General features: G+C 40.7%; 1 protein-coding gene across 7 annotated transcripts in view; it reads right to left on the reverse strand.

Annotated features, from left to right (window-relative positions):
* OXR1 (oxidation resistance 1) overlaps positions 1-25,028 on the reverse strand; it is a 290,279-nt gene that overhangs the window by 145,223 nt on the left and 120,028 nt on the right. The window lies entirely within an intron of this gene.

Raw genomic sequence — 25,028 nt, forward strand, 5'->3', positions numbered from 1 at the left:
TGTTTGTCTCACTAATGCTGTAGCATTATATCTAATGCAACTTTATTTATAAGGATGGATTCAAACTGTCCAAACTATCTTAAGGATCACTAAGGAAAGTCTTTTCTTCACCTGATTAGAAGGAGCTGGTTCTGAAATCTCTTTATTATAGCCTATGCAACCAGCACCCAGATCCTATTCCCTTGAACATTACTGTGAGATTTTCACAAATCCTATATTATGCAGGACCACATCCTATATTACCATCTTCTCTCTCCTGAACAGTGAATTCAGAGTTTTCAAAGGCAGGTGTAGCCTGTGACCTGGGAGCTGCATGCCATACCCTGAGACACAGAATACCTCACTTGCAATGAAGCCATATAAATTCGTAGCATTTTTCCATATAATTAACTTTGTCATAATATCAATTATTTTCTCTGTTAACTGCAAGTAATTTATGCATCAACAAAGCTGTTTTATCCACAGCCTTTAATTTAGGCAATTACATTTACATTTCTGATTTCAACCCTAGGCTTGACTGTTTTCTGAGTTGTTTACAAGTCAGCTGCTATATCCCTGGGTACTTAATGTTCCTAAGATTGCTATGGTATATGCAATCATAGCATGCATACATTTATGTAGTCAAATCTGAAAGCAAAAAGGCCTTTTTAACTTCTCAAAGAGATGGCAGAGAAGGTTGGAAGTTACAATGCCCCTACAGTACCACAGATCTGTTTGTTCTAATTGTACCATCTCAACAAATAAGCATCATCACAGCAGGCAACCGCAGCTCAGGTTTGAAGCACATGCTGTGGATATGCTTGTCCTAAGATACGGAAATGCAAATCTGCTCATTCTTCTGCCTTGCCCAGTAGCTCACAGAACTTGAAATGTACACAGTGAAACCACTTAAAGACTTCTTTCAAAATATAAAACAATGTATGTATACATCATTATTATCTTCATTCCACAAGACATACATGGAATAAGACATTCTAATTTCATCACTGAAAATTCAGTGAGGTGTAAAGGTATTTTGTGAAAGGGGAAAAGATAATAAACATGAGTGAGATCCAGCCAGGAGCATCTCAACCCAGGCAGATACAACAGTCCATCGGCTGCAGTGCCTCCAGGCACGTGGGGACCTTCCAGTGTGACCTTCCTCCTGAGCTGGGCAGCCTGCCTCGTCACACCGTGTTACACAGCGCTGCTTGGCAGCTGCAAATGCCAGTCCTGGAACCAGAGGTGCAGCCAGCAACACAGACTCTGTCTTTAGTCCGAGCATTGGGACATGCTGCAGAGAGTGCAAAGACCACGCTTTGTGACCTGCCACCAGACCACGGTACAGGAAGGGCGTTAATCCAGAGCAGCAAAAATCTCACAGGCAAACATCCAAACTCTTCCAATTCCCCTTCCCAAATGGAGCCTCCCCTCCTCTTCCCAGAGCCACAAGACTCATCCCCACACTGAGGTTTGAAGTGCCCTTTGGGCAAAGCTATCTGTGTCCCACCAGGCACTGGGGCTATGGGGCTGCACTGTGAAAGCAATAATTGCTGTTTCACTTTCCTAAGAACCAGACACAGCACATTACACAGATGTTAGGACTGAAAAAAAAAAATAATATCTAGAAGTCTTTGGAAGCACCCACGTGTCTTCATTGAATACAGGTCAATGACAAGACTGGATAAAGCTTAAACTGTGAGCCAAACAGCACTTATCTCAGGCAACTAAGATACCCAATTTGTACAAATATCATGTCTTCATACTTTTGCAATATAGATTATCATTGAAATAAAGAGTGCAGAGATTTGAAATGTGCATAACATATTCTTCTATAAGTCCTCATGGGACAAAAAGCCACCGTTATAAAATGAAGCAACTAGCGCCAACTCATAAAGGGCAGGCTCTTGTTACAGTGAAGGAAGGAACAGAAGCTGTTCCTTGAGGAAACTAAAACATCTAGTATTGGTCCTCACTAGGAAGACAAATGGGTTCTCAGAGTCCTCTGCAGGATATAATAATATATAAATAAAATCCCTGTGGGAGCACCTAACTTGTCAAAGGCAAGTTAGAAACAAGGCAAAATGAGAAATCCTTCCATCACCATAGCCAAAGCAGAACTGAGTTTTTGCCATTCAACTCATGTGTAACTCAAGTATTTTGAATAGTAAGTATAATTTTAGCATTTTGGTGAAATATGCAGAAAATATATAGACTGTATAAAAATAAGCTTTATATTGGTTAGCTTTTGTGACTGTTATTTAATATATACACCCCATCCTCCACTGAAAACACGTTCATTCAAGCTACTTTTTCTTGAGGGAGTTTCACTGGGCACTAGCCATACAGGTTTGAAAAAGTGCCTGTCTGGTTCTTTTTGCATTTCTGATTCATAAATCAGGTTAGTCAAGCTTATACCAGATGGCAGAAAAACATCTTCAAAGATCCAGGAATATTTTGTACTTAAACAACAAAATTATCCTCCTACCCTTTCCGGCAGGAGACCCTCCTGCTCTAAGTATTCAGCTCCAACTAACCCCGACCAGCTTTCTCTTGTCACCTGGGGTCAGTAACATGGCAAAGCGGTTACCGGCATTTCCTCCAGAGCTCCAAGAACACCCCAGAGGGCTCGGTGGGGATGCCCATCCATACTCTGTTCACTGGGATGCTGAAGCCACACAGCACACAGAGATCCAGAGCCTTGTTAAGGTTCCGTCAGACGCAATTAGAAAATGTGAATCTGCTAACTGCACCTATTGAGAAAACGCTATAACAAGCACGTCTGTTTTCACATCTTGTCATCCCAAAAAGTAAGGAATACCACTTGATAAGCCGATTAATAACAGGTTGTACTAAGAGGATCTATATATAAAGGAGAAACTACATCTGAACAGATAGGTTGTGAAATAGTGCCTAGTTATTAAAAACAAACAGAAAACCCACACAACTATTTTGCTTCTCAGTTCTGTGGTAGTAGGAGGAACATTTTTAACAACTTTTTACTTTGTTCCCACAAGGCTTTAAAGGTTGTAAAGACATTTCTGTAAGCCTTCACCCTCCAAGCACACCCCACAAGCACTGATGCACCGCCTTGGTGGCCAAGGATACCGTGCACCAGGGGAAGCTCTGCTGGACAGGGAACAGGAGCTGCAGGAGCCACAGGAGTGAGAACCAGGACATAAGCATCCCCAGGAGAGAATGAAGTGGCTCAAGCAAGGACAGAGATTATGTTCAATGGCATCCTTCATCCCTATCAGTGCAGTTTTCTCCACATCCTAGCTTTTTTTAAAAAAAAAAAATTAAGAATTACAACAGCTAGTTTATCTTTTCAAGTTTCCTTACAAACAAAATTCCCTCTTGCCTCTTAAGAAGACTTAGTCTTGGGTCCTTTCAAGTCCTCCCCTGTAATCCTGGTTTTCTGCTCCCATTATCAAGCCACTGTGGATGGATGACCCAATGATCAAAGCATGTATCTGGCTGCTGGAAGCCACCGGAGGTTTAGATAGCAGATTTCCACTATTTCAAAATACCTGTCTTTAATAAAAGTGTCACCATTCAATTTGATTTCCCCCATTTACTGAATGTAACGCACTTCTAGACTATACAAGATGTTGCCACCACCAGATGTGCTGGACGAGGCAGCAAGTGCCCTGAGCGCCGTGTCTGTGCACAGTGCCAGGACAGCCAGCTGCTGGGGTGGCACGGGCATCCCTGTGGCCTGAGCCTCAAGCAGACAAGGTTGGGCATTCCCCCGACAACTGTGACAGGCAAAATAAATACGTAGCCTGGTACTTACATAGTTCAGATTGAAATAAAGATGTAGGACTCTAAAAAAGGGTATGTTTAACAAAATTTACACATTTTAAAACAGTTAAACAACAAAATATGTTTTTCAGTCTTTCCTAGCATAAAAATATATACCCTGTTTCTACGCCACGTAGCAAAACTTTAACATTAGGGAAGAAAATACACTTAAAAAAGGTAGGGACTCTTGTTTTGTATCTATAGCAATGATATCTATAAATATGGAAAAAGATTTTCAAAACCAGCAAAGTTCATTTTGTTAGGTACAGACTGAAGGCTTCAATTTTAAATTGTGTTTAACAAACGCACCTTGACATCAAGTACTGCAGTTATCAAGTTTGTCAGTATTTTCTCAGGAGCTAAACTTATTTCTGACAAGTGTTCCCAGTCAATTCATTTAAAATAGAGAGCAGCATGATGAAGTGTGTTACTGCTCAGTCTTTCATAAACCAGCTCTGTACTTCTGAGTCTCTCCCAGCTTCCCAACAGGGGTCCTGATTCAGTGGCGTCCTTAGGTCCCTGCCTGATGCTGAGACCACCAGTGAGGTGGCTCAGCTGTCTCCATCCTGGGAAGGAGGTGACCATTAATGCACAGCACAGCTTATCAACAGATACCACCCAACTTTTTGTTTTTTAACATGTGCAATGTAAATCTCTAGCTGTCAATTTGAATGTCAACAGTGAAAAGAAAGATCAGATTTGCAGGAGTTGAGGTATCTGCACTCTTTTCAGCATCCTAGTATGGCAGAACCATATTTCTTGTACCAGCTGGGGAAGCAGGTCACAGTTTGCCAAGGACCAGTCGGCTCAGTAGGCGCATGCACATGTTAAAATCTGAGAGCAGACAGCTAGCATCCTTCTATACAGTTATCTAGCAAGCTGCTACACCATAAAAACATTTAAATATCAAACCTTTTTATTTACGTTGCAGAGCATCGAGAAGCCTTTAAGAACTTGTATTATATAAACACAAAGTAGTTGATGGCTGAGAGGCATATAAGTGCCCAGGATGGCACAAGCCTTTTCAGATCCTCGCCTTAAGGCTCATCTCCCGGTAAGCAAAATATTCCTGTGCAACACCAAAGCAAAACAATTCTCACATTCTTTCAGGATACACCTTGCGTCTGTGCTCCTGTGCTTGAGCAAGCTCTCGTGGGTTAGCAGTGTTTGAGCTGCTCTGTCTTCAGTAATGGCGCTCTCTGTCAGAGGCGTGAAGAGGATTTTGGAGACCGCAGCTCCTGGCTCTGCAACATTGCAGTAAGCACAGGCAGTTTATTCTTCTCAGAGATTTACAGATCAGCTGCTTGACTACTAGGGACAGTTACCACTACACAGCCTTGGTGGACTGAGCAGGAAGGAACGTGCTCCCAGCAAGAACTTGAGATACCAAGAAGGGCAGTCCTCACAAATGCTGCAGTCGCATTGCCACAGTACAAAAGAGATCATTTAAGCTTTATCCACAGAGTGGGTATCTTCTTAACCTTTCAGCTGCAGATGGGGGGCAGACACTGGCTGGAAGAGAAAACGGGAAGGTAGGAGAAGCCTAGCAGCACTCCCAGGCAGCCACCCATGCTTCCGCAGTGGCAGTAATGGCACTCAGCCTCTGCTGCTCAGCTGCAGCTCCTGCCCGGGTACGCTGCAAAGAGACTCATCATCACTTATTCCTCTTTCCTTCTGCAGGTGGGACCTACAGGCAGTACACAGTGAGATTCAAGAAGACAACCTAAAACCATAATTCACTTTCATGCTGAAGTAAAGATACGTCCTCACCAACAGAAAAGGATGACCTTTCCCTAGAACCACCATTTAGATTTATGCCTGTGACAAGCAACAATCTTTTCCTATTATTTTTTTTCACTCACAATGACACAAAATAGAGTTGGACAAACATAGAAACACGAGCCTGTAGAACACAGCTTCCCTGCAAGGTTTTTCATTGTTATTTTTTTAATGAATACGCCCAGAGAGCAGGATTGCTATAAACACTGCAGCCACACCCACTGACGGACACTAGCAATCTATAGACATCACAGTAAATTACATTATTTAAAGAAGAATTCAATCAAAAAGCACTGTACTGTGGCTTTCCAAAGCACAGTGAGGCTTTTTTCCCCCTTAGTCCAAAACAAAGAGCAGCTCAAGGCTGGTCTGGCATTGCCAGGTTAAGATCCCCATGATCAGATATGAGCCTTGACAGGCAGCTGAACAGGGAAGGCACAGTAGACAAGGAGCTAGTGTCTGACTGTGAAAAAGAGAAGCCAAGGAGAGACTTAAACACAGTTGGAAGTGATCATAACCAGAGCCCAGAAGACAGATGAGGCCACAGTGTGTTAAATAAGGCAAGTGAGTTTGGAAACATTTATGTATTTAGCTTCCTAACTAGAGCTCAGCTTCTAGGCAAAACTGTTAAACAACCACCTGATTTTGTAAGAAAACACCATACAAGATAAAACATGGAAGCTGCATGTAGATGCATGCAATAAAATTCTCAAGATTTTCGAAATCCTACCATATAAATCAGAGGCTTTTCCTCTAAATGCAGAGCAAGAATCAGTAAATCACATTTTCTTTTCAGGAAGTATTGGCAGGATTTCAAGACGTATTTAACTAATCTCACAATGTGTGGTTTTTTTCCTTGGCTAATCTTCTATGAAAAGTAACTATTAGGAAATCAAAATATTATGGCTAAGCCGTGCTAACTGCTGTTAAGAACAGATAGGTAAAACCTCTCACTTGCACATGAAAAACATGAGGAAGCAGATGAATTTAGGGACATAAATAAACAGAAATAAATGAAGTGACTGGATTCTGTTCCCTGTGCGCATTTCAATAGCCCTTTGCATTTATCTATACTTAGTTCAGATGCCAGAAAATTTGGGCGTAACTTCTTACCATACTAGTAGCCTGCAAAAAATACCTATTAAAACCTGTGTAAGTCTTTAGAGCAAACTCAAAGCAATTGAAAAAGGGAAAAGACAGTAGAGTTCCTCACTCTCCTGCCCATCCAAACTAAACACAGGCACTGCTTGGCATTTGCATTCACTGCGCACAGTTGGGTAAGGGCCGACAGGCACCCCGTGCTCCTGTCTGTTGCAGTGGTGCACAAATGGCTCTGGTCCAGCTCCATGTGCCAGGCAGGGTCCACTCCTTGAAATTCTGGCAGCATAAATACCCGTGACTAGCTCCTTCAGCACAGACCTTGAAAGCTCCAGTGTTTCATGCAGTCAAGATTTCCACTTTCAGAATGGTTTAGGCTAAAAAAAAAATAACTTTCCACCAAAGTCAAAACCCAGAAATCATCAAGGAGTCAAGGGAAACTCTTTGCTTTCCAAATTTTGTCTAAAATAATACTTTCCTCTAGAAAAATGCAAGGGTTTGGTAAATGAAATCCAGACTGAGCTGACTTAGTTTGGCTGTAAGATTAATGTTTGCATTTTTACCGAAATATTTTAAGCAATGCAAAGATTCCGCTGGAGATACAAAAATCAGACAGAAAGCTTGTTCCCACTCTGCAGCAGGAATATTAATGACATAACACCAGTCCAGTGTCTGTCTTGGTACTGATCATTACAGTGACCTCCTGCAGATCCAGCCCCACAGCTCTTCCAACACAACTGTGTCCACAAACAACGTGTTTAGAACATCGTAGTACTCATAATTCATGTAAACAAAATGCAGAGTTCCTTGACCATCCATTCCATTTATTCTGCAGTTTATACTGCAGAAAAAAAATGGTTTAGAATTCAGTAATTCATAAAAGTACACATATTCTGAGAATATAAAGCTTTTAATGTTAATACGCTAGAAATTATTCATTTACTCCTATAAAAAAAGGGGGACATGTAACAGAAGTGAAGAAAGGGTAGACACAGTAATGTATGAGAACTGACCTCGTCATCTGTGCTGCAGCTACTGCGCTTCACCTTTAGAGAGAGCTGAGAAACTAAGATGTTATATAACTTAGTAAAAAGCTGATAGGGCCAGGCACATTTTGAATCCCACTGTGTGAAAATCAATTACAAGATGTGAAAAGGGAAGAAAAAAAACTCTTCAGGAACCAAAATCTCCATCCCATAATATATTGTTCTATATACATATATTGTTAAATAATAATGATCAATAAAGCTTTAAAGATAAAGACTGCGGGAGGGAAGTGGAAGGATAGTCAGAGCAGGGAAGGAACAGAAGAATCACAAGATGTTTCAGGATGCTGTTACGACGAAGTAAAAAGATAAATCATTTTGATGACATCATTTTGACTCTGTTTATGCTAAATTGTACATAGGTGAAGTAATAGTGACTTACAACATGGAGCTTAATTGGAATGAGAAAGCCAAACGCTTCTTGTATATTTTTGTAGGAAAGTATACACCTTTTTAACTTGGAAACACAGCACAGTCCTACTTAGATCAGGCACACTTCTGTAAGGGAAAACAATGCCATAAAAAAAAAAGAAAGCTAACTTTGATTGGAGGCAGCTTAGGCCCAAAGATCTATTTTATTTTCCAATTGTCTCAGCAAGGAAAACCAAAAGAGACAACGATACTGGCTCATGAACCATAAAAGAATCTCTACAATCCACAAAAATTGAAACTCTGAACCTCCAGACCTGCTCTAACAGGTCCATTTCTTGTACTGAGGACCCAGGTTGCATCGGGTGCACCTCTTCTATGGTCTATTCCAGTTTAAATTCCTCCTAACACAAATAATTTCAACAGGGCAGGGAAGCACCAGCGAAAAACCTAAAATTGAGAGAGAGCCTGTGAAGCTGTAAGTTACAGACTTGAATCTGCTCAGATCAGCCATCTGTATTGCAAGAACTTTCAAGGAGGCACTTCTGTCTGGACTTGGATATCAAAAATCTGCCTGCATGCCTTTTCTGGGGGAGAAGGAGGATCTGCCCCTACGTAACGTGGCCAAGGTTAAATGCATCATTCACATCAAAACCTGATCTCTGGCTCCAGTGAATCACCAAACTACTCTATAAATGGGGAAACCACATCTCTTAACAGCACCTTTTAAAAGAAAGTACCAGACACTGTGTTTTTGTGTGTTGCTGCCCGTCCATTAAGCGGCTACTGAAGATGCCCTCCAGGCCAAGGTCTTCACACACGTAGGCAAAGAAATCCCTCTGGATCTAGTCCTGTGAGCAAAGGTGAGAGCTGCACAGCCGCATGGAGACAAAAGGCACCACTGCCCATACACGGAGAAGGAAAACTTTGCACTGAGGATAACGCCAAGAGTTACAACTCTTGCTTCATAATCAGCATCAGCAAACCAGAAGTATTTTGGTCAGCTAGTCTGTTACAAAATCAAGGCTGAGACTGCTGAGCACTGCAACCTGGAGACACAGGTACTTGCCCCAGCTGCGGAACACTGTCCAACATGAAATAAAGGGCAGTTTCATTTACCAATAATCTTTGTGTGATCAGATCAGCTGCCAGCTAAACCTGGAATCTGCTAAACTTACTTTCCCAAGAGTATTTTTTACTCCCAGCATTATATTTAATATATAACAAACACATGTTCACTGCATTTTGTCCAGCCCTTTCAGGATTTCCCAACACTCAAACAGCAGCAGCAGAATTTTGATGACTGGGAAACAACGGTAGTGCCATAACAGAAAATTATAATGCAGTAAATCACACTTCTGTTGGTTTCCTTCACTGTATTGAGAAAGATCAAACCAAAAGCATAATTCCAAATAGCTCTCACTGCCATCTGATGATATGGTTTCTTTCTTTACTTACTTCTTTTTAAGTAAAATACCTTTGCATTTCAAACCAGCCACGTTCACTGCACACTCCTGCCAAAGATGCCTTCCGGGTAGCAATTAAATGTATAAATGAGATCTTCAAGACATTAGAAGGCAAATTCAGTGTCTTTTTGAATGGCTGCAGGGAATGAGATAACACAAATCAATTTATGCCAGGACACACTTTTGCACGCATGCATTCAGCATGCATTGCATGACCCCTCGTAAGCCCGAGGGGCTTCTTTTTCCACAGTGTTTCCAGGCTTTTCAGAGAAGGGATTTTCAAAGATTCAAGATGACTTGAATTGTGACTGTACTGTGGATGAGATTGTCAGTCAGATGTTAAGATTTTAAACTTCTGACTGGTGGTAGATACTTGAGGCTGGGTTCCTAGGCAGCCACATTGGTCCAAAGAAGACTTGACTTCCTCCTCTCATTTTGTTCACTAGTCGTTAGTGGAGCTGGACCGACTGTCCTTTTACACTCATTCCCCCACTAAAACTTCAGGCTTCCAGACTGACAGAACATTACCCATATTGCCACCTTCTTACAGCTGATAACCTTGTTTATTCATCAGCACTTCAGTACACCATTCACACAGAGGAACAGGTTATTTAGTCACTCACCACTGCTCAGAGAAGAGTCACTGAAACAACTGTGTCTCACTGGGGGTGACTGCTAAAAATTCAAGGTGCTGCTTCCAGCTTTTGTCAGAGCACTGCAGAATTGCAAAAAACAGTTATGCATTTCATCATTTCCTCCTACCACTAAATGCCTAAAAAGTTTCAAAACAAAGACAATATGAACTCACTATAGCTCTTCTCATCTCCCTATTTTCAATACAAACCACCCACAATTCAGGATTTGAAATTAAGCTTGGCAGACAGTAAGCGCTGCCCTTCATCTGGCCGACAGAGTAAAACCACAGCAAGTCTCCTGCTTCCCATGCTCAGCTGCCTTCTGATTCCTCCTCCTCTTCCCATCAAGCAGACAGCACTACTCTGAAAAGCCCTCCTATCTTAATCTCCTTGTTTCTCCCTAATACTTCTGCATTCATATTGGTCCACTTCCTCTGTGATTACAGGACTAAAGGAGCACATAAGAAAAACTTAGATAAGAAAATTCACAGAACTGAGCTAAGCCACTTCAATATTAGATTTACATAGACTCTTCTCTGCGGGAGGGATTTTTTATATATATTTTTTTTTAAGGAGAAAAGATAGATGGAGAAATAATACAAGCAATCAGATTTTGGAAAGCTTCCAAGAGCGGGAATGTCAGAACTACTGCAGATGTAGCAGCCTGTGCATTTCAATCAGGAATACAAATAATACAAAATCAATTTAAACTGGCTGCACATAACACCCTGGTAAGAAATCACTTCCTCTTTGTTTCTTGGGCCTTCATCCTAGCAGCAGTTTGAAACTGTCACCCCTTAACAGAGGCCTTTGCTCAAGAGGGCAGGACTCTATCACGAAAGATGTGCCCAACAGAGCTGGGATGTCCTTGCCTTGTCATTTCAACTTCTCTACCTCTTGCTCCTGCAGACTTCGCTCCCACCCTGAAGGTCCATTCTGGGAGTCCCATGTCTTTTGCGCCCTCAGTTCCTCTCCTCTCCTCTTTCTCCCCCCCCTCCCTTTTTTCTTCCTTCTCTAAGGAGGGAATGAACTGCAGGACATGCATACATTTAGTTCCTCTCAAGATTTATAGGGCTTCTTTTTCCTCTAGGAGGGTTTTCCTGGTTGCACCCTTGATAGTCCATATTGAAGTACCCCAACCTGCATCCACTCTGTTCTGCTGGAGCAACAAAAGAGAGACAGGGTGCCATCAGCATGGAGGGCAATGCAGGACCCAACAAACAGATTAAATCTTTCTGGAGACTGAGGCGTTATACCCACACACGAAAAGTAAGAGATTATTGATGTCTGTGTACGCTCTAGTTTCTGGTGTATGACCACGTTATTCAGGCTACCTGAAAAATTAGGATAGAGAAAAACAAGTCTGTATGGGACAGACCTTGCACTGCTATTTTGAAAGACACAATTATACAGGGAAATCCCAAAAGTGAACAATCATTTTACAGCAACAGAACACAAAAGACACAATTAATAAGGCAATGCCTTCTCATTCCTCCCACTTCCCTCCCCAGATTTTCTGAGGGTGAAGCCAACAAGACAGCCCCAAGATCTCTGTGCTTGATGATGGACCAATGCCCAATAGAGTATCAGTCCTGCAAGCGTCCGACCACAGCCATAACCCTGGGCTCTCCGCATCCCCAAAGAGGTCAACACAGACACCTGAATGCATGTAGCATCTTACACGATCATTGCCTATTTGTGGTTTTTGTTGTTGTTTTGGGGTTTTTTTTCTTGCCCCACAAATGGCTTTAACACAAAAGGTACACACACACACACGCCCGTTAATGTAAAAATATCCATGTGTCTTTATAAGCCAACTGGAATTCTTTTACCCATTAGCCTGCTTATAAGAAAATGAAAAAGCTTTAATGCCAAAGCATAAACTTAGAAGCACCTTTGTCAGTCAGGAGGCTGTCACCTGTCAAAGCGAAAAGCCCACTCCATTAAAAAATTGTGAGTACTTTCAGATCCCATATACTGAAAGGAAAAGCTGTTATAACATAACCTTGTACTCAGCAAAACAAGGCCTGCATTAAGGAATGACAGCAGCTTTCAAAAACAATTTCTCCGCAGAGCCACTCTAATACCAGGAACCCTCGGCAAAAGCAATCTGTTTTCTAAGTGACTTTCTCAGCGACCACTTGCCATGGCACTGACATCAGCCACCTCTCAGGTCAGTGCCTATCTCTCGTAACGGGACTATCTCTTGTCACTCCACAGTTATCGGTGCCCTTAAAACTGACAAAATCAGGAGAGTGTCTAATAGGTGCTATCATCTAAAATGCCTGCTTGCTATAAAACTGTGTTTTAGGAACGGGAATCAATTCAACTCTGAAATTAATAAAAGAGAAGGCTGAACATTTCCTTCTCCAGGCACAAGTCTCTTAACCTTCCCCTACCCTGTGAACCGAGACTGTCAAAGAGGTCATGTTGCCACTGCCATAGCCAGCTCCCTTCATCAAAGCTATTAAGCTTGTCAAGGAACTACATCCAGGGTTTGGTTTTGTTTGCTTTTACCCCTAGATACTCTGTGAAGGAGGAACACCTTAAGTAACTGTTTTTCCCTACCTCTCATCCCATCTTCTGTCCCTCCTACCAAGCAAGACACATGAGATAGTCTGGAATGACAACTCTTGGAGTCAGCTGCCTTCCCTCACCACAAGCCACCTTGTTTCTACTTCAGTGACTCATCCAGGGCAATCACATAAATAGGAATTCTCCAGCTTTTCTACAAGTCACATTTTATTTTTCAAGTTCTTCATTTTCATCAGCAGTTGTTGAGTGTGTTAGCTAGCTCTCAGAGCCAGCTTGACACATGAGATGTGAGATGATAGTGAACCACAAAACTTATCAGGGATAACAGGCTTGTGAAACTGCAGTTTGAAAGAAATCTTGCAAGAGATTACTGCCTTATAAACCCCATGAATCACACTGCAGTTTTAGAGAACAAGAGGGGTTTAATCCTGTTGGAATCTGGGGAACAGCAATATGTCTCTTTTTCTGATCATAGGTAGGTTTGAAACACTGAAGGTCAATTTTGAAAGGAGGCATACATCCCTGATTTCCCAGAAGAAAAGCAGTTTGAGAAATAAACAACTTCTTGCATTGACATTAACAATAAATAGCACAGGAAAGCAAAGCAATACCAGGGCTGTTGGTGAGCATCTCTGAAGTTCAGAAAGCAGGTGGCTAAGAGTGACATTTGGAAACAGATAGGCAATTTATTCCCATTTAGCTGTCATTTGAAAGGAAGAGGGAATATAAAAGCATGAACTAATTTGGTTATTTACCCCATAAAATGATGTATCATTGACAACACCTAAACTTGTTATGTTTAACGTAATGTAAGAGTGATCCATCCTTTGACAACTGTCTTTTAAAACAAAGCTTTTTTTAAAAAAATAATAGGGCATTTATGTTTCTATTTGATTCCCAGCTCCTGTAATAAAATTAATGTTCCAAAGGTCATAACAGTAAAATTCAGCAATGATTTTAATCATTTTGGCCTCTTACCTGCATTTTGAAATAAAGGTTTCAGCTGGGAACAGTCTGACTCCTAGTCTAAATTTTCCTTCTAGAAATGGCATCTAAGGAACATATATTGTATTTCAACAGAGTTTTAAAAGGTGGAATGTAAATTTAGGAACTGATATCACTGATGACCTCAGGTTTCACCATTTTCCTTTACTAAAACAGCACTGATCATTAAGTTCACCTTCAAAACAAACCAGAACATGTTTTGCAGCTCATGGTGTTAACATCTATGCTATTATAAAAGATTATTAATGCAGCTTTGCTCTTCTCTAATGGTTTCTTTCTTCCTGTCCTTTCAAGGAGAATACATGAACAGTCTTAAAACTAATAGAGGCCCTGTCTGTTGCTTTTCTTCACTTCCACCTCAAAATCTATCAGATCAAATTTCTCCATCTTGCAATTTATGGAACAGAAGTGCATCATTAGAAAGGCTCATTTCCTAAAGTAAGCTGGTTGCTAACATCCTTCTTGGCATTACACAAAGGACTTTACAATAAAAGTACCCCAATAAAAAATAGTTTTAAAAAAATAATCAGACCACTCATGCTATAATATTTTCAGCTTGGTGTTTTCTAAGAAGCTATATGTACAGCACTGCCTGCAAACCCAATACTAAACTGATTGGTGTCCTCTCTAGAAAAAATGTCTCATTGCAATTTCTCTTGTTGCCTCATAATGTAAATGGTACAGGAAGGTATGGACATTAAACTACCTGGTCATAACTGAAAGGATGCATCCAGGCTGAAATTAATGTCTAGAAATGTGGAGCAGAAGAATTTCCATTCTCAGTAAAATTTACTGATGATTGCAGACACACCAGCAAACTGATATAGCAATCACCTCTCTCCAGTAATTTAGGAAGTGCTTAAACTCAGCTTTCCCCTAGGGAATTTTTTGCATCACTGGTCAGAATCCTCCCAGCTGAAAACCTACAGGCTCACTTCCCCATGCCTGCACTAATCCTTCACATCTCCCTACTCCCCTACCACCCACGAAGTGGGTGGAACACCTTTCTCTGAAACATGCAGAGCTCATTGTGCTCAGTTCCAGGTGTTCCAGCTCCAGGAACTTGTGTGCTAGGAAATTAGATAGCATTTTAAAAGTTAAGAAGCAAATAAGAGAAAAAGAGATGTGCTGTGATATTTGTAGCATGGCCACTCCAATTAATTTTGTTTTAGCAACAGTTTTTGCAACAACCTATCAGGATGCCAAGCAATAAAATGGAATTGTTATTTCAGACCATCAATTGCACTGTGCACAGTGAAAAAAACATATTCCTATTTAGAGGAACATCCCGATGTTCAAAGGCACTGAACAGCCAGAAACACCTATTGAAATTAGAGCTAGTCAGTGCTCAGAAGCAAAGCTAAGTAATATTTAACATCAAATTTTTGCATTGAACGAGGCATCTAATTTCAGCATCCAAGATGTTTAATACAGTATTAACCTCCAAACTCTGGGATTTAAGTTCGGTTTGTTCATAGTGTGATGTTCATAGAGTGACTTCACCCCCATCTTTACCAGGCAGTTTTTCACACCACCATCTGCATGGTGCAGCATGCTGGGCAGGCTTCTGGGCTAATGCAGCAGGGCTCCTGAAAATCAGAAATGAAACCAGGCAGAGCACAGGAGCGTTCTGTGCAAAAACCTTCCCGTACTGTACACTCATTGCATCTGCCAGTGCCATTCATCTTCCACAATCATAACCACCATCAAATACAATGGGAGAAAACTAAGGACAAAACAGAAGCCACCAGCCAAGCAAGGTGAAGGCAGCTAACTGGGACACTGAGCAGTTCTGAACAGGGACACCCACAGCGATTACCATAAATACTTATGGTCTCTCTCTGTCTGAAGCCTAATGGCTGATATGACCGATGAATATTCATTGCCATAAATCTGTAACATTAAATAAGGACTCCTGGCCATGGAATGTGTGGTCTTCTCTAATTAACAGAAATGGAGCTGGCATCCACCTCCAGTTGCTTCATCACAACTCACTTCTTTGTTAACTAGAAGCGGTATCTGCATGTGCCAGAGGAACTGTTACCTGTATCCCTGCTTCCAGCTCCCCAGAACACCCACCTCAGAAAGGACAAGTAGGAATCAGCCAAAAGGACAATATGCATGGGAGCATGGAGGAGGATTCAGGCACTATGCAATCTCTGGAGCTTCTACCACTGCTCCAGAGGAAAGGCAGGAGTGACACCCTACTAACACTGCAACCTCAAAAGCCTCTAGGAAGAGAGTAAATATCATACAGCTCCTCCTGCCAGTATATCTGACCGTTCATTCCTTTGAGTGGACAGGGATACCACTGAAGTATACACATCCTTCTACCTCTGATGGTCAACATACATCTATTAAGTATATAGCTGCTCTCCTCACATGTTCAGTACTTATGCATCCTCCTGTGCCTTGCAGAACAAGGATTCTAGATTAACAAAGCCCAGCTTGCAGTGGTTAAGGTTTAAATATACCTCAAGTCATGTACCTCAGTTGAAACATTTTCCAAACCCTTACTGCAGAGGAAAAATGTAAAAAAAAGCACCACTACTTTTAATGCCAACTTTTTATTTCTTTTTCTGAAGATGACTGCAAAAGAGTAAGTCCTAAATTATAGCAGCCATCTCCCATCTTAAGCTGTTTAAGAAACCATGACTTGTAGCAAATGCAGAAAGGTGCTAGGAAAATCCAGAAACTAAGGTCCTGATGTGGCAAAAAAAGTGTAAGCATGCTCGCGAACTCATTAGGGGTTCCTTGGTGCAAGTAAGGGATGATGACACAAAGACCACTTTCCCTCCATTCAGGACACAATCTGGTTTAACCTAACATACATTAAGGTCAAATGTTTCTACCAGTGTAAAAAGAAGCGGAACCATTTTCCTGATCCAGGACTATACTCGTGAGGCTGGAACCCAGACTTGCATTTCTGTAAGCACATGAAAAAACAGCAGGTGCGAGCAGAGACTGTGGCACATTTCCACTGGTGCCTTAATATGTTCTGACCAAGGCTGGACTCTACAGGCACACAGAAATGTCCATCGGAACCTCACTACTCCACTCTGCCAGGAATACAAGAACTTATACATAACTGGAGGCAAATTTATCAACTTCAAGATCTGAAGCCCTACCTGAGCCCTACTGCAACTGGTTTAACATCTATTCACTGTATTGCCTACTGAGGAGAATGAGAATCCAGACAGCAGGTTCCTGGTACTGTACAGTAGAGTACAGTAGATACAGGTAGGGCTATGCCAGAGTAATAAAGCTTGGCCATAGGTAGGAATGTTAATGTTTAACTTTGTAAAACTAAAATAAATATTTTGTCAGCCTCTCATTGAATCTTGCTTAAAGAACTGTTTATAACTCCATGTATCTACTGCTCATAAATCTTCCATAGTGAAGAAAAGCAGGGCAAGTAATAAAATACCTGCCTTTGTAAACAGAGGGATAAAATGAAATACTAGCTGAGGAAAGCTCTGAACAACTGGGAGTTATTTATTTATTCACCACTCTGTAATATGTGGAGGGTGATGTGGCCATTCATTCTGCGGCACCACCAGGTATACTGTGTTCTGCGCTAGCTAGGCATGCTTTTTGGAAGAACTCTAACAGTTCTAAATTTAAATCTAACATTTGCATAGCAAGGACACATCTGTCTGCAATGGGCAAACTTTGGATTTTCTTTAGGCTAATTGATCCACTCTGCCCTCCTGCACACTCTTGCAGGTCAGTTAGTTGACAGAAGATACACCTTTGGTGAAGAATATTATATGACACATACTGTCAATTCTCAAAACAGTTAATACTATGCCTTTACAACATGGGAATATATGACTTCTATACCCCCTGTAAGCATGGTCAGAAGCTATATGCACTTGAATGTAAAGTTATGTGAAATTTATCCTTTTTATCTCACATTTTCCATGGGGTTTTCCACTCATTTTTTTTTTCCTTGCTTCTTCGTTTTAAAGTTCCTCTTGATTTTTTCTACAATTTTAAGTGATCACAACTGTTGTACTGGCCCTCAAAAGAATAATGCGTTTTGGCTCCTATGCAGTATCACTTTCTTTAGCCTCTGTCTTTCTTATTCCTATATGTCCTACATCTTACTTCTTTATATCTTTTTTCTTTGTTCTTCCCATTTTTGTGTCTCATTTATTTTATCACAATATTTCTCTTTCCATTTTCATTTTTCACCAGACTATGAAAAAAAGTTTGCAAGAACTTTAGTTTTACAATGTACTAATGCTATTTTAGGGATGCTTTAGAAAAAACTCTGAACTGATGAAATTTTTTGTAAACCTCTGTTCTCTCTGCAGGAACATTTTTATGTCCTGTCATTATAATGTTGCATAATCAGCAGCCAGAGAACATCACGTGGACATGGATGAATTCTGCCTGCAGCGGTGGGCTGCACGGAGGGCTCAGACTGACGTTACAGCACTTGTCACATGTCTCTTCTATCCAACAATCTGGAAGAACCTTGCAGGAATTCACTTTCCCACAGAAACAGGGTATCATTAATGTCAGAACAGGAACATTTCTTAAAGAAAAATCTGGAGAAGGTTCAGATAAAAGAAAGGGCAACAGTTTATAATACATCCAGATGAAGACATTTTTCTCCTCATTCTGCTGCATTACAATAGCAAAGCCTTCCTCCCCGTGGCACGTATTGACAGCTTGCCTCCCAATTTACTCCATGCCAAATGAACAAGTAAGACAAATCAGAACTGGACCTGGCAGCTTGTTAGAGTAGCACCCAAGCAGTAGCTTAAAATGTCAGCTATATTCAGCAGTGGAGGGAGCAGTGGCTTTCCACAGAAACAACTCTGTTGGAAAAGATTAAAGGAAACCTAACAGAACAGCAAGGAAGATCTTGGTCTACAGTCTAATTGGCTTAATTACACTACTGTAGGCTGCTTTACCCTTCTGACCTGCAGGTGATCATACATATAAGAAATACGCCATAGCCCATCATGGTCTTCAACGCATCACAGCATAACTGTTCTTCCTTCACTACTGAATGGGACAAGACCCATAATGTAGGTTGGTAACGAGATGGTACAATACATGCTCCTTTACCTGCTGCTCAACCAGTAGCATCCAGGGCTGTCTCCACTAACAGCGTGCACCTTCCATGAACCCTTGAGAGGCATCATTTCTTCTGATGCCCAAAAGAAATGTATCTTCTAAGTTCAAATTACTTAAGAGAGACATCTGTATTACACAAAAAGGTCTGGATTCATCCTGCCTAACTGAAAATGGAAATGTCATCCCACAGACCTCACATTTATGAAGAACAGAGACATCTCCGGATTGCAATTCAGATCTTAGAAGAGCTGAATCACTCCCTGGAGATTATTCTTTCTCTCCCAAGGACTATAAAAGGAACCTAGGGCAACTCAGCACAGAGTTACACAGGATGGACTTCAGTGTGACTGCTTACAGTAATAACAAGTGACCATATCTAAATCCATCAAGTCTTACGAACTCCCTTCTTGAGAAATACATAACAATGAAAAACAGAGGCAGGTAGTCTTACATATAGGTTCTTCATTGCTAACGAAAAAAAAAAGTTATGTTTTAAAAGAATTGCTTAATATTCTTTCTCTTCCTTTTGTAGCTTAAACAAAAATATAAAGCTATACATTACTGTGGCAAACAGAGCAGAACAAAAGAGAGAACACATTTAAATGTAGGAAAAAGCAAAAACCATTACGGAAAATAACTGAACAGTTATAATTAATTCACACAAGGCCTTAAAAACAGATACTGATTCAACTAATACATAACATTCTCAGAAAAAAGGCAAAGCAATGGTTACATCCCATTGTCCAAGCTACAGCTCGTTGGAATGTTTTTTGATAGAACTGGAAGACTTCTGCTCATATTCTTCCTAAAGTCTCCTTAATCCCCAACAGACCCTCCAAACCCTACCTGAGGTCCAGTACTTAGAAGGTGCAATGTGAAATTCCCTCTCAGAAAAGTCTTGCCTCCTTTCCATAAACAACCAAGCTTAAAAGTGCATTTAAAAGCATTCCAGAATAATCTCTACTGAATGTATGACAATTCAAAGCCAGTTTATCTGTTTCTCTCCATTTCAGCGGATCAGGACTGTATGGCTTATCTTATGTTCAGAACGTGGGAAAAATACGTAGCTATATTAATAAAATTATAATCCTAATTGTGCACTGAACACAACTTTTTCAGTTCTTCATTTTTTATAGGATGATTACTTATGGTAGAGTAAGAAGTCAAGATACTGTGTTCCTCCCTTTCTAACAAATACAGTATTTTTTGCCTTTACCCATTCCCTCCTAAAGATAACTCCTCTGGATTTTTGTTCTTTTACAGTTAGGGCAAGACAAATTAATTATTTTCAAATTTTCTTCCACAACCCCAAAATCTGGTGGTTGTCACATATAAGAGATGAGTCAATGAAAAAGACTGTATTCATCCGACAGTTTGTCACTGGAGTAGAAACTCACAAGAGCTATACAGCTAACAGAAACCAGGCATTAAGAGTCTCGTGACAGTCAGAAATTATTGGGAAAACCTGAACTTCTTATTTTTACAAGTTAATAACAAATACTTCCTGTTTTCTTTAACTACGACCACAGTGCCAGATTTTCTTTTGCTATATGTATTATTTTCATCAATTCTAATGAAAACCACAGTAAGTACTGCAGTAAAGTGATTAGCCTTGGAGAAAACATCCCGTTTTAGAAAAAGCCACAGTAATTTTTATTTCAGTGGAAATTGTTCTATAGCTTCCTTCCATCTCTCGAGGGACTCTGAGAACTCTGAACACTGAAAAGGCTATAAATATCAATTAGATATGCATATTTAGACTTTTCTGCACCTAATATGAAGTAAGCAATGGACTGCTTTAAAACACAATATGGCTTTCCATTCGCAAACAGGGACACAAAGCAAGACTCCATTCCAGAGATGTACCATAAAGGCAACACAGGATGGGGCATATTCTTAGAACTGAACAAACTTTTTGTCTTCTGGCTACTTTTTAGAGATACCGGATAGAAAAAACAAACAATAAAGAACCTTCATTTTAATCAGCTTCTATTAACTCTCCAGACTTCATATCTTGAGAGTTAAAGTCAAATTAAAGTAGGTTTTACCTCCTCCCAATAAAAACATGCAACAAATAGGCTTATTCTGGTAGCTCTGCATTTCAAGACTTAGCAGCTTTGGCACGTACAGCATTTTATATTCTCCACAACACATCTTGGCTCATCCAGAAGCCATCATACCAGTTTAAGAGTAACTTGAAACATATGGCTACTCTGAGATGAAAATAAGTGTAGTATTTTGGTTTTCTTGTTACTTCGTTCCTGGGAATACAGCATTCACTGTGTAATCCCACGGTGGCAATATTGCACACTACAGCACTATTTAATCTGAAAAATTATTTCCTGTTTTGTGTAATTCCTAAGTTTTTTCTGCTACCTTCATCCTGGATCCTTTAGGGCTAGGGCTGAACAAGAAGCTGCTGGGATGAGCAAGAGAGGCAGATGACACCCTCAGCTTAATGCATTTGACACAGGAAAATTCATCATTGCTGAAATAACTTCCCTCCTTCGAAATCCCATTAGACTTCTTGTCACAATTCACATACCCTTGACAGGTCTAACTGTGAGCGACGGTCAAAATTAGACCCAAACTTTAAATAAATTCTGCATCAGAAAAAAGGGCTACCTGCACAGACACCATTGGCAATTGAAGGTGACAAATTAACTCCACAAGAAGAAGTAGCTTGATGTCAGAATCTTACCACTGTAAAAATAATCATCACAGTTTTGCTTTTCAACAGAAAAATGCCCATTTCCACGCCCATTCCTTGTCAAGATAGATTTTATATTTTAAAAAATCATATAAATTTCAACACAAACTTTTTAATTCTGTGACGTTCATGTTAGGTATTTCCTTTTCCAGTCAGTACCACATTTTCTTTTACTAAGAGCAAAAGGGGACAAGTCGATTTCAAATGGAGCATCACTGGAAAAAAAGTATTTTGGGTGTCAAAGGTATAGTGAGGCACCAACACATGCTGGTATGTTGCATCAGTAAATTATTTTTATTACGTTTAAAATACTTGGAAACAGTAAAAAATACTTAGCAAGGAAACACATATTAATTTCAGGTATTACAGAGTTTCTAGAAGGTGCAAGGAAGATTGATGTGGAAAAATCCACTGATAATTGACTCTTTTTAAAGGCAGTCAGTAACAAATACTGGGAAAGCACGTGTGAAGAACTGCAGAGATACAGATTGCTGTGGAGGTTGATCCCAGCTGGAGCCAAGCACCCAACCAGCTGCTTGCTCCCTCTGTCCCCAACAGGACATGATAGAAAAGAGGAAGAATGAAAATGAGAAAACTTGCCAGTAGAAATAAAGACAGGGAAATCCTTTACCAAGTACTGCTGCAGGCAAAACAGCTTCAATTTGGGGACACTTAATTTATTGTCATTTAGCTTAACTATTTAAGTAATGATTAACATACTGGGAAATCAGCAAAAATGACAAATAATTATACACTCAGGAAAAAAACCCAAACAAACACATCTCTCTCTCTCTTCCCAGCCTCAACTTATTCCAGACGCCTCTCCTTCCCCCTTCCTGGTCTCCACTCCCCTGATTATCACCACAGGTCATACTCAGCCCCTTAGGTAAGGTGACAGGTGGTGCAGGAAGGGTCGGAGCATAGCGGTTTGTCTCAGCCATGCTCTGCTTCCTATTCTCTTCCACCGCTCCTTCCTTCTTGTTTTAGGCTTCTGCTCCAGCACAGATCCTCCATGGGCCACAGGCCCTTTGGCGGTGCACCTGCTCCAGCACGCGCTCATCTCTGGGCCACAGCCCCTTTGCTGTGGAGCACCTCCTTCTCCTCTGGCCTTGTTCTTCCCTCTGGTTCCTCTGTATTCCTTCTCTCGTTATTTTTGCCCTTTCTCAAACAGGTTTTGCTGTTGGCTCATGGGCTCAGCTGTGTCCTGCAGTGGGTTCGCTGTGGAACTGGCTGGGACCTGCTGTGCTGAACACAGGGCAGCTCCTGGCCCCTTGTCACAGAGCCAAAGCCCCCCTCTACCAAAACTTTGGCATGGTCACTATACAACTGCCAAGTGTAAGAAACAGACTAATGGTTTTAAACATTTGGAATAAGGCTGTTGTAATTTTAAGTAGGAAGAATGGAGTGTAGTTTTAATATACATGCTGCACTGTCAACAATGTGAAATATTTAACTTAGCAAAAGCAGTGCAAAAGAAAGATCTTACAAGATGTAATAAAAATAATTAAATGGGAAAAGATTAAAATGCATTTCCTAAGATTTCTCAAATTAAGCACTGATGCAAGACATCCCCAAAGCTGCAGCTTGGCACAACATTATTCTCCACAACTTACTGTCAGTGGCTACACATCCACTCTTTTCAAAAAGAGCAGAACTGGATCTTCAGTATTTAAAGAAAGGCAGTGGTGGAAAGTTTGCACTGGCAGTGTCACATCCTTTAAAAATAGTCACAAAATTCAGCATCCAATGGACTCGAGAATATGTGCACAAAAAAGAAGTTATTTATCTGCAACCAACTGCTCACGACTGGAGTAGTGGATTTCTCAGAAAGCATTGATTAATATAGAATCGCTTATTATATTGACATTTAACAGGAGAAAGATCAGTATTTTTTCCCTGAAGATACGGTTTCTAAAAGTTTTTCCAGTTTAGATTTCTACTGATAAAATTTGTTCAAAAAGAGAGATGTTACACCATTTGTTATTCCATCATTAAAACCTTCCTACATAGTGCTATTTCTTAGCTTTATCTTTATAGTTATTTTGTTTAATACATAGTTAATAGCAGAAGAATATATCTGGACACATGTAGTTTATGGTTTTGGTCACCTGTTTCTCAGGATCTGTTTAGGATAATTGTAAAGTTTTGAGAAACGGGTTCTAAAAAAAAAAAAAAGTTTTCCCAGTCAGGTCTTCTTTTGCGCCTCCCTATTCCAATTTTATCTTCCAGCTTCCAATTACTATGCTCACCTAGAAGGGGAGGGAAAAGTCCAACAAAGCTTCTGTTATGCAAGTCTCGGCACATCATGGTGTACTCAAACGGGCTGAAGTGGCCACAGACCTCCAGGCTCCCTGGGGTAGGTCTTTCAGGCAGCTTATTTTACTGGCTTCTTGCGGAGTTCAAAGCCCGTATGAGTTACTGCTGCACACAGCATTTGTATACAGCACTTCACGGTGTTTTGGAGAAGATCAAAGGATGGCAAAACGCACTGATTTTTAAACTCTTCCTGATATTTATTGCAAGTGAAACAAAGAATGATTGTGGGAAACTTTTCCTGCAATAACCTAATCATCCAATAATGTGATACAGCGAAGCTGTATTCTGTTTGACAGTACTTGAAATGAGTTACCAAAGGCATGAAAGCAAATGTTAAAACATGCCAAAGTATTGTTTGAAAATGGCAACAGAAGAGTTCAGAACTAGAGCTACTTTAGCAATAAAGCAAACTCCAGAGAATTTCAGTGGTCAAGTGATTTTCATTCTTACAAACTTGCAAATAGTTTCTCCCATAGAACCAGTCTTAATAACATACCTGCTGCTTATCTTTCCCACACACACCTGTATCTAACAATCTCAAACCTGAAGTAGATGCTGATAACACTCTATTGCAGAACATAAATCTTTAACACACTTCAGATACCAATCCAGGATGCTCTTGGGCCCAGTAAATCCCTACACCCATAGTGTGCTTCAACAGTGCACGGTTTTCTACACAGTTTCCCAAAGGCCAGAGTGCCTCAGGCCAGCTGCAGGAGAGGAGATAGACACGGATCCACCACCACTTGGCATTGCACATCCAACTGGACAACTCAGGCAAGGCCTTTCAAGGACTTTCAAACTAACAGAGGTTTAAGTTCTGATCAGAGACATACTGGGGATATGCTGGCAGGCTACAACGTACATTACAGCATGTTCTTAGTTCTTTGTTGCTCAGCATCAGTGGCTCCTCCTCTGCCTGGCTCGGCTAATAACACGGTACCAAACATACTTATAAAATCCTGCAGCACAGCTGGACTGAGAAGTATGTTTAAGAACAATGATCTGATCCCAATTTCTCACCACATTCAGCAGTAGGCTCCTGGAGTTTCTTTCATCATCTACTGTCAGTGACTTCAAAACTAAAGAGCTGCTGATATAAATATATGCCTTACACGCAGAGTTACAACTTCAAGAACAAGTGGCATCACTGCTTGTTCTGGATAGGAGAATAACACCATGACAGCACAACAGT

This window comes from Falco rusticolus, chromosome 3 (genome assembly GCF_015220075.1).
Source record: "Falco rusticolus isolate bFalRus1 chromosome 3, bFalRus1.pri, whole genome shotgun sequence".
NCBI classification, from domain to species: domain Eukaryota; kingdom Metazoa; phylum Chordata; class Aves; order Falconiformes; family Falconidae; genus Falco; species Falco rusticolus.